Source organism: Puma concolor, chromosome F2 (assembly GCF_028749965.1).
Source record: "Puma concolor isolate L17-30 chromosome F2, mPumCon1.1.hap2, whole genome shotgun sequence".
Classification (NCBI taxonomy): domain Eukaryota; kingdom Metazoa; phylum Chordata; class Mammalia; order Carnivora; family Felidae; genus Puma; species Puma concolor.
In genome coordinates, this window is record NC_141684.1 from 57,755,543 (window position 1) to 57,768,958 (window position 13,416).

Here is a 13,416-nt window from a genome sequence, read left to right on the forward strand (position 1 = left end):
AATTATTTTATTTAAAAAAAACAAAGCATGCATTTTCCCTTTTAAGTTAATTCCATTCTCCTGCAAAATGTGCCAGACATTTTGATTCTTTTGCTGTTGTTCATAGTTTTATTTCTTTGTGCTTTTCTCCTCTCCTAGTATACAAGCTACCTAAGGGCAAGCACTTTCTCTTAAGTGTTTAAAACCTTCCAAAGTGATTAATATTGCATCAGATAAGCTGTAAAATTCTCATTTCATTATCATTGGATAAGTGAATTTTAAGATTTTCTAACAAAGATAATTTGAAAGGAGTAAATACAGAAATCATAGATTTTATGCTATCTTTCTGTAATAATGGCTGAAAAGAACACTTTGAAGTTATTAAATCTCTGTAACTCGAATATGATAAAACAAAACACTTAAAAATGGTAAAGCAATAGCAGGCCTAACTCGCTTGCCAATTCTCAGGGCTACTTTTCTCCTCAGAAGTTTGTGGAATCAAAGTGGATTAAAGCTGGGTTTCTATAACTCTGGATAATGTCAAAGCCTACCTAAGCACACCACCCTTTGACATTCACTCACCTCGGTATCTGGGTCTAATCCAAAGTGTCTAGAGGCATGTGGCAGCTGACGTTTAGAATGGCATACAAATTAGAACTAGACAGGTTCTCAAAATTTATCCAGCCCATGCTTTTCATTTTCACATGTGGTACTGAGGCCCTTGGGAGTTCTATCATTTTCCCAAGGGCATTCAGCTCAAGAGTGATGGTGGATACAAGAGATCAAGTCTCCTTAACTCCAGGCCAGCTCTTTTCACCTGACAGCACTGCCTTATCCAACTTTCAGGGGATTTCTGTGACCCAGAGATAATCAGGAGCAATGTTTAGTTATTAGATCCTTCTAAAATGAGTCACGGGAGAAACAATGCACAAGTTCAGAAACCCAAGAGAATCAGGACTTCTGGATGCTTCCCAGACTGTTTAGAAATCATGTGAAATCCCCATGCACCTATATAAATCTCCATTCTACTTCCTACATTTTTGAGGTATATAAGAATATTGACTGCAGACTGGTCCTGAACCTCTAATGTAAAGAGTGAACAGTTGTTTGGAACACCTTATCATGGTTTCCAAGGCTTCTTTTTGAAGAAGTTCCCTGACTCTAAGAGTCACTGAAATCCTCCAGGGTTGGGAGTTGGGCTGGGGATAGACGATATACTAGATGCTGAGGTTGCAGAGTTTAATGGTGTCAGGTTGAATTATTGCCATATTTTTTTCTTTTACTGACTTCCTCTGTTATAGGAGTTAAGATATACAGTACAAATACTCAAATAGATGAAGAAAAGGGAGAGATTTTACAAGGAAATGACTTCAAGCTTATTCCTCTAGGGCTGGTATAGAATTTGTCTGCCTGAGAGGTAGAGGGAGTATCCTCTCCTAAATTATGAGATCAAAAATAACAAGAGGAGCCAAATTGGGACTAGGCTAAGAATTTAGGACTTAGCCTCTCTTATGGATGTAATTATGTTATTGCAGAAAATTTGCAGACATAGAAAAGATGGCTTCAAAAAATACACGGAGCAGCACAGAGGCCTACATGTTTAAGTGTAGAACTGGCTTGAAACTGCAGGCATACAGAATTGTCCTTCCGAATCCTAATCCATTAAAACAAAAAGAAATCTTAGAGGACATGTCAAACAGATGAGAGATTAAGAAACTGAGACTCATGACAGTTAAGAGACCATCCAAAGGTCACACAACTGTCAGAGACAAATCAAAGCCAGGTCTCTCTATGCTTTTCATATTTGCAATCACCTGCTTAATACTGTTGTGAAACAGAAGTTCAACCCCAAAATTTAAGAATCAAAATGTAATCTTCTTGAATCTATGGATTGGAGAGTTCTGAGACATGTCAAGGACACCAAGAGACTATGTGGAAACAGAACACATATTTTCCTTTTGTCATTATTCAATGAGCAGTCCGTTCCTCCATGGCCACTGCTTTTGGCTAGGTATGAGCTATGGAAACATTTTTCCTGGATTCATCTATTCCCTGGAAAGGAAACTCAATCTGGCTTAAGAGAAAAAGTTTCTCTCCAAGTAATGATAAATTGTCTAAATTGAAAGCTCACACTATAAACAAATTTGAACAGTACAGACATCTCACAAAATTAAATTTCCATCTAGTGAACTTGAATGATGTTTTGAGAAAAAGAGAGAATAATATTTTCAGCCGTGTTTTATATGACTTTCTTCCATAGTACTGTTTTTCAGGTCCACTCCCAGGTAATTGAAAACACAATCATAATGACCCTTTTTTTTTTTTTTTTATTTCTATGTGCTCTATTTTTAGTGAAATACTTAACGTGCTTTGAATGTAACCACTAACAGTTTTATTTTTACAAGGAAATAAAAAGGTTTGCAAATGTTGATATTCATGCAGTTTTACTGAAACCAAATACAAACTGAACACATATTTGAATGTGTTAAGAAATTTAATCACCCAAAATGTTCTGTGTGCATTCCTATTTTTTTTTTTCATTTCATTGGAACTAAATTTCCTATTTTCATACAACCCAATCAGATTCTCTGGATTTCAAACTCACCAGCATATTATCTCTATAATAGTTCGGTTGTATAGTTTAAACTAAAGTGTAGTTGATTTCAACTACTAATCAAAAGCCTCAAGAATCATTTTTTTACAGAAAATATTCATAATCTTGTACATAACTGTAAGCAGGCTCCAAATTACCTTTCTAATGTATCTCCCACTACTCCTCATCCTGCCTCAGCTCTAGACACTCCGGTGGTGTTTTCTCATCGGTCTCATGCTTTTCCACCTCTTTTGCTCAACTGATATACTCCTTCCTCTAACAGCCACAAGCCTAAATCCTACCCAGCCTACAGGAGTCAGATCAGATGGCTCCCCAGCAGCCTAGTGTTTCCTAGCACCCTGATCAGGATTAACCTCACTGCTGATAAACCCTTGGAGCCCTTCCCTCTCTTCCTGCTACATCCATAGCCTTTTGCCTTATAACACAGATCTTGGAGGAATAATTTATAAACAGTCCCTGACTCACAACAGTTTAAACTTACAAGTTTTGACTTCATGATGGTGGGACAGCATTAGACATTCAGTAGAAACCATACTTCGAATTTTGAATTTGGATGTTTCCTTGGGCTGGTGACCTAAAGTACAGTCCTCTTTCATGAAGCTGGGCAGCAGCAGTGAGTCACAGCTCCCAGTCAGTCAGGCAATCACGAGGGTAAACAGCCAACACATCTGTGACCATTCTACACCCACCCAACCATTCTGTTGTTCACTTTCAATACAGTATTCAATAAATTATGAGATATCCATACTTCATTTTAAATTTTTTGTTTACATTTATTTATTTTTGAGAGACAGAGAGAGATAGAGCACGAGTAGGGGAGGGGCAGAGAGAGGGAGACACAGAATCTGAAGCAGGTTCCAGGCTCCGAGCTGTCAGCACAGAGCCCGACGCGGGGCTCAAACCCACCAACCGCGAGATCATGATCTGAGCCGAAGTCGGAGGCTTAATTGACTGAGCCACCCAGGCGCCTCCATACTTCATTATAAAACAGACTTTGTGTTGGATGATTTTGCCTAACTGTGGGCTGGACACATTTAAGGCAGGCTAGGCAAAGCTATGATGTTTGGTAGGTTACATGTATTAAATGCATCTTTGACTTGGGATAATTGAAACTTACAATGTTTTTATCAGGACAGATCTCTAATGGACGTTGAGGATCTGTAGTACCGTGGTTAAGAGTGAAAATTCTAGGGGCGCCTGGGTGGCGCAGTCGGTTAAGCATCTGACTTCAGCCAGGTCACGATCTCGCGGTCCGTGAGTTCGAGCCCCGCGTCGGGCTCTGGGCTGATGGCTCGGAGCCTGGAGCCTGTTTCCGATTCTGTGTCTTCCCTCTCTCTCTGCCCCTCCCCCGTTCATGCTTTGTCTCTCTCTGTCCCAAAAATAAATAAAAAACGTTGAAAAAAAAAAATTTAAAAAAGAGTGAAAATTCTAGAGTCATATGACCTGGGTTCACATTCTACCAAAATGTTAACTGGGGATCTTGGGATGTCCTTTAACCCCTCCATGCTCCAATCTCATTAGTTATAAAATGAGATAATCATAGTACCTATCTCATAGAGTTGATGTAATAATGTAAGAAGACATACAAAAAATTATTTTAGGCACACTACATGTACCTAACATCTAGTGAGTACTCAATAAATGTAAGTTACTACCAATATTCTAACTTTAATGTTATCATCATCATTTGTGGTAAAAAGAGCTTTCATTAACAACAGGGAGACCTACAAAGTTGCCTTATCACGTCAATTCTTTTTTCCGCATCTGTACTGAAACAGTATTAATACCTTAGTAGTTATGTATTGATGCATAACAAATTACCCCAAAACTTAATGGCTTAAAGAAATATTTCTTATCACATAAGTTCCCCAGGTCAGGAATCTGGGGATAGTGTAGCAGTGCTCTCTGGCTCGGGCCCATCGCACCAGCCTGTAATCAAAGTGTTCACTGGGGTTGCTGTCATCTCCAGGCTCAATTAAAGGAGGTCCACTTCTAAATTTATGCTCTGGTTCTTAGTAGAATTCAGTTACTCACATGCTATTGGACCAAAGGCCCTGGTTATTTCCTGCCTATTGGCTGGAGGGCACCCTTGGTTCCTCGACATGTTAGCCTATCAGGCAATATACCACACTGTAGCTTTGTTCATCAAAACAAGCTGGTGAAAGGGAAACAGCCCATAAGCAAGACAGAACTCACTGTCTTCTGTAACCTAATCCCCAAAATAATATCTTATTGCCATCATCCTGCTCCATTTATTGAGAGCTCTCATTTATTGAAAGTCCACAGGTCCAGCCCACATTCAAAGAAACAGATTACCCAAGGTCATGAATGCTAGTGGTGGGGATCATCGAGGGTCATCTTAAGGCTGCCTACCATGTGTTATAAAGTTACTGTGGAAATTAAATGGGACTAATGTATCTGAAATGCATTATAGAGTGCTTAGCCTCTAGCAGATATTCAAATATATGAGTTTACTTACTAAAAAAAAGTCCTTGAAAACAAGGACATTGATCAGTGATACCGTAGTACCTTAAAACTCTGCTAAGCAGATATGGCTCTCACCAACCACTGAGGAATAAATGATAAATGATACCAACACAAGTGCTCACTTTTAGTTAATACTATCTCTGTTTTCAGAAAGTACAACCTATATACCCTTTAGCAGTAATTCATTTTACAGTACAAGGGTATGGTAGGCAGAATAATGGTCCCCTAAAAATGCCTTTACCTCAACCCCTGCCCCCAGAACCTGTGAATAAATTACATGGCAAAACACAGGACTTTGCAAATGTAATTAAAGACCCTGAGATGGGAGATTGCCCCAGATTATCCATGTGGACCTAGATCTTAGCCTGGTGAGATAAGTGTTGGATTTTGGATCTACTGAACCATAAGATAATAAATGTATATTATGTTAAGGCTTGAGTTTGTGATAGTTTGTTACATTATAGCGGGTCATAGAAAAATAATACAAAGAGAAAATATGTGAAGTGTTCATGAGAGGAATCATACACAGTGATCTCTAAATGGTTAATGAATATATATGGTCATTCTATAAGGTAAGATATTAAAAATCATTGAAAGTTAAAAAATCTCTAAACATCACAATCACAAAACTCTGGGCTACTTTTTTTTTTTGGTGGGGGGAGGCTACTTTTTTTTAAATCACTGTATTATAAAGAGATTAGCTATTATCAAAATCAGTGAGAATATAAACTATGGTATTTATTCTGCAAACATTTCTAGAATATTTACTATGTGGTAGACACTATTATAGACACTTTAGAAACATTAAATCATTGATCTTCTAACCCCAAGAGATGGTTAGTATTGCCATCCCTGTTTTACCAAGAAGATACAGGGTTCACTAGACGCCCAAGAGTATATAGGGAGTAAGTGGTAGAGCCACAAATCAAAGCTAGGGACTCTGGCTCCAGAGTCCATGTTTTAACCACCAGTTTTGTTTCTTCTAAAATTATAACCTTATATATTCCCAGTAAGTTGCTTTATACACTGTTTTAGGCTTAGGCAGATTTTTTCAATTGTAGGTTTTCTGAATTCTTTTCCCTTTGTATCCATTCAACAATTACTAACCACCTCCTCTAAAGAAATAGATAAAACAATGAGCCTCCCCTTCAAGAACTCACAGTTTAGTGACAAGAGACAGACATGTAAATAGATAATGACGAAATAATATATTCATTCAAGCAAAACCATCTCCTATTCCCTGTCAATGAGTTTCATGATTTAGAAGTAAAGTGCTTAAATAAACAATTGTGATACCTTAAATGCTACAGTAGAAGCACCGAACTGGTGTTAAGAGACATAGAAAAAGGAATAATATTTGCAGGAACAGGGGTATGCGGGAGACACTGAAGGGTTTGAAGAAGGAGAGCAACAGAGTAACACGTGGAATTGAGTACTTTAGAAAGATGACTCTACGTGAGTAGGGAAGAGAGTAGTAAGCCTGAAGGGAGGTAGGGCTGGAAGCCACAGATCTGCTGGGAGATGACTTAAAGTGCAGAGATGATGAGGGCTTGAATTACCGCAATGGCAGCAGAGATTATTAGAAGACAGGGTGAGGTTTGGAGTGGTATTAGAAGACCTTATGGCCAGGGGCCCAGGATATGCCACAGGCCTCCCTTGAGAAATAATAGCAAAAGAGAACAGCGAGAAGTTAGCAATGATGGCTGTGTAAGTAGTAGGCAGAGGAATGGCAAGAGGGAAAATTTCAAGTTTGTGTCTGCTGCCTTTCTAAGTCATTTGGACATTAACCTGGGCAAGCAGAGTCTGGACAAAGTGTTTAAAGTGTACAATCAGATAACGCCAGAAAATAACAGTGCTAGAAAGATGCAATCTAGACTGGAGTGGGGAGAAATCAGTGGCTGAGAAAGGAGATAGCACAGAGGTATATTAAAAGAAAACGTTTAATTATAATTTTTTTTATTTTAATGAAATTTAAAAAATTGCATTTCATAAAGAGACTCAAGTTACCTAAAGGAAACATTTCTTGTTACAGTGAACTACTGTTTTTTAGGTTGAAATTGTCAGGGCTCCTGGGTGGCTCAGTGGGTTCAGCATCTGACTGTTGATTTAGGCTCATGTCATTATCTTATAGTTTGTTAGATTGAGCCCTGCATGGGGCTCTGTGCTGACAGTGTGGAGCCTGCTTAGGATTAGCTCTCTCCACGCCCTCCCCGCCCCCCCCCCCCCCCTTTCTCTTTGCCTCTCGGTCATTCATGTGCATGTGCATGGTGCACACATCCCCTCTCTCTCAAATAAATACACTTAAAAAAAAAAAGAAGTTAAATCGTCACCAATAATTATAGCTAGCAATAGCTTATTATGCGGAGGTGCTGTTCTAAGTATTTCACATATAGGGCCTCATTTAATTCTCAAGCATTATTATTAATTCAGTTTATTGTTAAGTGAGATGCACAGAGGTTGAGTAACTTGTCCAGGGTCATCCAGTAACCAGTAAGGGTAGAATTTGAATCCAGACATTGTGACATGAAATCCTGCACTCATTATTATATCACTAAGCATGTTTAGTAAATGCAGACATTCAGAAATTATTTTTACTATGTTGTGGTTCAAAGCACAAAGAGGCTCTGGACCAGACTGTGTAAGTTCAAATCCTCATTTCACCACTTAACAGCTGTGAGATGAGACATTACCCAAGTGACTTCCTCACTCCACAACTGTTTTCCTATCTAAAAATGGGGATAATAATAGTGCATGTCTCCTAGGGCATTTCTGAGCCCTAAATGAGTAAATGCAGAAAAGGTTTAGAGTAGTGCCTAGAACATATTACACATCCCATAAAATTTACCTGTTATTATAAACATTATTCAATCCTAAATGCTGAGAATACTGGTAAGTAACGCTGTATATACTGCATGGCCCCAGTTAAGACCTGCAGTAGGCAGAATAATGGCCCCCAAAATGTCCATGCCCTAATCCCTGGAACCTATAAATATGCCACCAAACAATGGCAAAACGGACTTGCCAGCTGTGATTAAGGTTATGGACCTTGAGATGGAGAGATTATCCAAGATTATCTAGGTAGCCCAATCTAATTAGATTCTTAAAAGACGGCAATTAGAGAGAGAGCAACGTAAGAAAAGGTAACAGAAATCAGAAGGAGGAGAGGCTTCCAAACCAGCAGTGCTGGCTTTGAAGAGGGAGAGAAATGACCACAACCCAAAGAACACGGATGGCTTACAGAAGCTGGGAACATGTCCTCAACTGACAGCCAGCAATGAACCAGGAACCTACCACAGCAAGGAACTGAATTCGGCCAACCTGAATGAACAAAACACCAAATTCTTCCCTATACCTTATAGGAAGAAACACAGACCTGTGGATAAACTGATTTTGGCCCAGTGAAATCTGAGATGGACCTGTGACTACAGAACTGTTTGACCATACATTGGTGTGGTTTTGAGCTGCTAACTTTGTGGCAATTGTTACAGCAGCAGTAGTAAACATAAGATCCATGCTTAACTTTTTCTTAAAAGACTCAAAAATATTGATTTAAGAACTATGTAATATGCTAAAATGGATTTAACTTTTTAAAGTCAGCAATTTTAAGCTGTTAGGGGCATAAATCAATGTCTCCTTTACATTTCTATTATTAAATTCCTTAGAACCTAAAAGTTCCTGAAAGGCTAGAAGAAAGTCATAAATAAGATGATATTATAATTCTTTTCATCTTCTCTTTGTATTTAAAGAAATATTCTATTTTTTTCTTAAGTTCTCATAATTAATGGATGAATTCATTATACTTTGATTTTTTACTAATACATTTTAAGCCCATAGCCAAATCCTAATAAGACTCTTCATTAACATGTTGGCAGGGATTTATAAATTCTAGGTTTAAACAATTAACATGCTGAATTTACAGAGGTAAAACACTTACATGCCAAATACACTATGCCTGGGTTATCTAATTTTTCACTGTCTCTGAATTGGTACTCATTAGCTCCAAGAAAGTAAGGGCCATGTCTGGGTGTTCACCTTTATATGAAAACTGCTTAGCAAAACTCCTGGCCCCCAGCAGGATTCTGGTAAATAAATCAATGAAAAACAAATACATTTTTAAAGAAAGTATAGAAAGTGGGAAATAAAGCTTCCCTGAAACCTCAGCTTACTAGCTCCCTGGCAAATTAAAGAGGTATACTATATCTAGAGGTTAAATGATACAAATTGGAGCTTATTTTAAACATTTTCAACAAAAATCTTACATGTTCTACAGTTTTATATCCTTAATCAGATTCAGTAAATATAATTCAAGTATCTTGATAGCTTGGTACATATATTTATTATTAACAGCTCATGCGATGTTCACATGACATACATAAAGTTCCATGAATTAGAACCTGCTCTGAACATGTCATCTATATTATGGGGGGGGGGGGGGGGGTGTATGTTTTTCCCATTTCCATAAAAATTCAATGAAGCACAGTGTATCTGCTGGTCTATCTGAGAAGTACAACATGGTTGTCTTCCTTCACAGGTGCTAAATGAAAGCCTTGGTCTTCTTGAAAAAGACTTTCTTATCCTCCAGAACAGCACCATTCAACATAAATATAACACAGAGAATATATGTAATTTAAAATTTTCACACACATTCTCATTTCAACATGTAATCAGCATAAACTGAAACAGTTTGCATCCTTTCCTTTTCATGCTAGAACCTAGAAATCCCGGGTGCATTTTACACAGACCTCCATTCGACCTACCCGCATTTCAGGTGGCTGGGAGCAACTACATTGGCCAACTGGAGCTCTAGAAAAATCTCCCCTCCTATGCCTAAGTGAGCTGCATACCCTGTGAACTTGTAGCTCCTACTCTAGCTCATCTGTACTGTTGGTTTATGTGGTACAAAGGACTTTTTTGTCTTTGTTTTAACTAATTCAGGAAACCATCAACATCATCCTCCTTAGGACTGTTTTTTTCCGAGATCTCCTTAGTGTATGGAAGACAATAAATATTGCCGGTATAAATGATGTTAAATTGTACACCTTGAATGCAAAGATGAATTTGAACACTATTAAAATCCGTTAATAAACGTTCTTTTGTCCATGTTTCATCCTGAGTAATGCCTGTTTCACAGAAAAGTTACTTAAAAAAAAATAAAAATCTTTCTTGTAACGCTCCTTTACAGGGTAAGCTCTCGAACATGTAACAATACAGTTGTCGTGGGAGTGTGCGCTCCTGGGGAAGAGAGGTGAGGCAACAACTGAAACGTACTTAAGACCTACTATGTGCAGGAAGGTTCACCTACCTGTCTTCAGCTAAAGCAAACCCTCCAGCCGAGGCACTGCTATCCACACCACAGAATCAGTAGGCAGTGGAAATTCACGCAGCTACACATAACTGCCTGGTGAAGCTCAAAAAATACCTTCCCTCAGGCCCTAGTCTTAGAAAGTCAAACTCGGCTACCCAGGGGTGGGCGACCTCGCCTTTCCGCGGTTCTCAGAGCTCCTGGATGTTTCAGACGGACCCCGCGGCCAGGTGCTCGCTCCCCGCGGAAAGCGCGAGCGCGTCCGGCCCGCCGGCAGGGCCTCTCGGGCCGCGGCTGCGCAGGACTGACGGCCAACGAGACGGGGTTCCCGGCCTTCCTAAGCCTGCAGGGGTCAACACGCTACCCACCCTCGGCACGCACGCGCCACAAATCTGCCCCAGCCCCGAAGCTGCCGCCCCCGCCCACCCCGTCCCGGGACTTTCCTCCCCAAGAGGCCATCCCGCAGAGAGCCCTCCACCCTGGGCTAGCGAGAGCCCGGCAGGCGCGGAAGCGCCCCGCTGCCACTCGGCGGCGCTTGTCCGGCGGAACGCCGCGGCGTCCGAGGACAGGGAAACCCTGCCCTCGGAGAGCGCCGACTCCTCCGCGGCCTCTTGACACAGCGGTCTCTTCACCCACGAGGCCCCGACCCGGCGCTGACGGGCTCGTGACTGTCCTGCCAATCAGATACGTTTTTCTCCGGATGGCCAGCCGACCAATCACCGCGCGCGGGTGTCTTCTTCGGCTCTTCGGCCCTTCGGCCCTTTGGTTCGCCGGCGTTCGCTGTTGCTGGGCCCTCCCCGGCCTTCCGCACCGCTCTAAAGCTTAGTTCTCCTTGTTTAATTTCCTCTTTTTTCTCAGACACTTCCGGGTCCTGCGTCGCTCCGGAAGCCCGCGAGTTCCGGAAGCCTGGGTAATCCAGGTTCTGCTAGGAGAAGTCAGGCTTCCCAGAGAATGTTTCAGAAAAAGTTACGTGGAACGGGGGCGTTTCTCAGACTCGTAAGGTCAGTGTCTGCCGGAGAGAACCGGAGTGCAAACCTGAGGTCTTGGTTACAGCTGGGAGGGCGTGGAGTTTCACGACCTTGTCGCTGTCGCCCTTAGCTTCAGTTTCCCCGTTTATTGGCTTCCTGTCTTCCTGGAAAAAGCAAATCAAAGTGTGATTTTTGGGAAAGGCAATGAAGCAATCCCGAGGTCCTAAAAATGAAATTAGAATCGCACCATTAAAAAGAAAAAAAAAATAAAAACACTGCTAGACTTGAGTTCCTGTGCCTTCCTCGAGGTGACTAAGACACTTCGAAATCACCGCGCATTTGGCGTTGGTGAGGTTTAATTCCTTATGAATGGCTAAAGAATTATGCAGTGTTCAAACTACTTAATATCGGATGGCTCATGTAAAGTGTTATATTTGGTACAAAAATAAGTTGAGTATGCTTAAGTTTCTAACATTTTTGAAAGCCTGTGAACTTAGAACTAGTTTTAATTTTCTTGAGGAGGAAGAGCTGTCGCGAATGTTCTTGCGTAATTGCTTGCAATGAGTTTCTTATATTTAACATTGATTTCTGATAACTGAGAATAATTGACATTTTTCTTCTGGTATTTTAAAACAAAAGTCATTGTTTCTTCACTTATTTCTTTAGGTCCCATTTTCCAAAACATCACATTTAGTGAAAGGGCTTTTCACGAGACCAAGTTGTGTTGTTGACTGTTCACATCGAACACGTTCTGGTAGTCTTGATGCCCCTTGAGAATTTTTTACCTTAACAATTTCAAACAGTTACAGGGAGATTGAGACTTTATCCACACTACAATTTGCAGTCTAAACATCTTCCCCTAATACATTAACTTTAGTTAAACCTGAAAAAAATAAACTTGGGATGGCTGACTTCTTTTTCATTTTATCTTCTCTCTGATCTGCCCATATTTTCAATTACTTGTATCCAGAAACATTAGAGTTTAATGGAGATTGCAAAGAAAAGAGGTAATGGAGTTATTTACAAAGTCAAAAAAAGGGCTTTTATATATACGGAGTATATATTACATATATATGTAATATAGATACATATTATAGATACATATGTAATATATAATGTGTATCTATATCTATATCTGTATTCCCCCCCCCTTAAAAAAAAAAGGAAGAAAATGGAAATAACAGGACATAGTAAAGAGAATACTAGACTAAGTCAAGAGAATTGAATGCTAGTCCTGACTCTGGTTTCCTTCGACCCACCCTACCTTGTGGTCTTAATCTCTTCATTTTTAGAAATTAGGAGTGTCAGTCAATCTGTGGTTTTAAATCTGTTCTGTAGAAGAATTCCTGTAGAAATTTCCTGGAACCACGCAGGGGAGAAACAAAGCAAGCCGACTCTCAGCCATATTTTACAAGAGCAGCTATTTTATGTGTTGTTTGAAAAAGTGTTTTCTGTTAAGAAAATTAAATTCATGTCTTTGAGGAGATGATCTGTGTTTCCTTCTAGCATTAAGATTCTGTTTCTTAGGGTATTCATTTGTATCCAATGTGCATTCGTTCGATTTGTACAGTTTTTTAAATAGTAAAAGATAAATTCATGGTTAATTCATTACTGAAAGCCTCGAACCTCTGTGTTGTCTCATTGTTTAGTAGGTACAAATTTCAAATTTAATTCTTCATGATCAGAATCATAATTCTTTATTTTTCTCTCTTCCTCCTACCCTTGTATTTTAATACCAAATTTTTATGAATAAATTTATGTTTTGAGTCCTAGCCCCGTGTTTTCCTCAGAGCGTCACATAATTTTAAACTGTCTTTCTCTCTTGCACTCCACTGTGCTCAGGTTCCTGTTGCACAAGGAAATGTATGGCATATGCACAATCTTTATTTCTGGACAAAAGTTCTGCTCTGAATCACTTGCTCCTTTTTTTCCTCCCTTGATTATCTTGGGCAACTTAGAAGCAAATTGGATGTCCCCTTTATCTCTTTCCTGTGAAATGACAGCAGTTTCTAAACATTCCATGTTCCTCTTCAGTTCCTTTGGAATGTGGAAGAAACCTCTGGAGA

At 39.8% G+C, this 13,416-nt stretch overlaps 1 protein-coding gene and 1 long non-coding RNA gene across 9 annotated transcripts in view; one reads left to right on the forward strand and one right to left on the reverse strand.

The window, feature by feature from the left end:
* LOC147572041 (uncharacterized) overlaps window positions 1-10,807 on the reverse strand; it is a 411,310-nt gene extending 400,503 nt beyond the window's left edge. The window contains exon 1 of the long non-coding RNA XR_015246868.1: window positions 10,383-10,807. This is a non-coding gene — a long non-coding RNA (uncharacterized LOC147572041). The remainder of the gene's footprint in view (window positions 1-10,382) is intronic.
* Window positions 10,808-10,852: 45 nt separating this feature from the next.
* Window positions 10,853-13,416, forward strand: part of PEX2 (peroxisomal biogenesis factor 2) — a 119,257-nt gene continuing 116,693 nt past the window's right edge. For 3 of the 8 annotated variants that reach the window (XR_015246866.1, XR_015246865.1, XR_015246867.1), the window contains exon 1: window positions 10,853-11,383. The gene's annotated coding sequence lies outside the window, so the exon portion shown is untranslated. The remainder of the gene's footprint in view (window positions 11,384-13,416) is intronic. The other 5 variants (XM_086695721.1, XM_086695722.1, XM_086695719.1 and 2 more) reach the window with 4 other exon arrangements.